At 33.9% G+C, this 931-nt stretch overlaps 1 protein-coding gene across 7 annotated transcripts in view; it reads right to left on the bottom strand.

Annotated features, from left to right (window-relative positions):
- LOC106463863 (ninein-like protein) overlaps positions 1-931 on the bottom strand; it is a 156,543-nt gene that overhangs the window by 111,725 nt on the left and 43,887 nt on the right. The gene's annotated exons all lie outside the window — the stretch shown is intronic.

Raw genomic sequence — 931 nt, 5'->3', positions numbered from 1 at the left:
AAGAAGAAAGAAGAACAAGAACTTCAAACTTTTTGCTGTGATATGTACAGACATTGTCATAACTTGTGACTCAGTCATTAAATAGATATTGTTATAAATGCAGACACTGTATAGTATTGTAAAGTCCTGATGACCAATTGAGAAGATATGAACAAACTGGGCCACCTCTACATAGGCAGTTCCACCGCCTGCCTGGTATTTCCAACAATGCGGGTACAGATCAGTATGTATCGCAAATAAACAATAAGTTATTCGCGATGCATTTAAATATCATTTTTCTACTTTTCTCGAAAACATATTTTGGATGAAATTTTATTAAAAACGCTAATTTGGTTTAACGATTAGACATAATAAACTCATTTGGGAGTATTTTAAAAACTGGACGAATTTCAGTCCACGAGCCTGCAAAGAGAACATATTGCGAGCTACTCTAAAGGTAAGCCTGTTCTTTTAACGAATATCGGTAAGCCTGTTTTGAGCTCGTGTGCTCTTTAAATAACAGCTAAAAGTACGTCAAAGGTTTGTGAAGCTTATTAAATTACTCATTTAGAGTTAAGCTTAGCACAATAAATCATTTTGAAATGCAAAAATGACAAATTATACAATCAAGACACTAGGTTTGTTTGGAGGAAATAAACTCGATCCTGATAATGCTTTGTTGATTGGGTTATTATAACTTATTCACAAAAAAATCCAAGATCACAAAGAAAATCAGTAGCCAATATGTTTTTGATGTTAGGCATACCAAAAGAGAATACTGATGAACGATATACGATCTATAACGGCAGATCGAAAACGGTTTACTGATGTACGCTACATTCTGTAACGGCAGATATAAAGAAGAATACTGGTGACAGAAATACGATTTGTAACGGCAGATTTAAAGATGAATACTGGTGACAGAAATACGATTTGTAACGGCGGATTTAAA

The sequence above is a fragment of the Limulus polyphemus genome, unplaced genomic scaffold, assembly GCF_000517525.1.
Source record: "Limulus polyphemus unplaced genomic scaffold, Limulus_polyphemus-2.1.2 Scaffold1506, whole genome shotgun sequence".
Classification (NCBI taxonomy): Eukaryota; Metazoa; Arthropoda; class Merostomata; order Xiphosura; family Limulidae; genus Limulus; species Limulus polyphemus.
The sequence above is the reverse complement of the archived record's forward strand: the minus strand, read 5'-3'. Positions and strand labels throughout refer to the sequence as shown.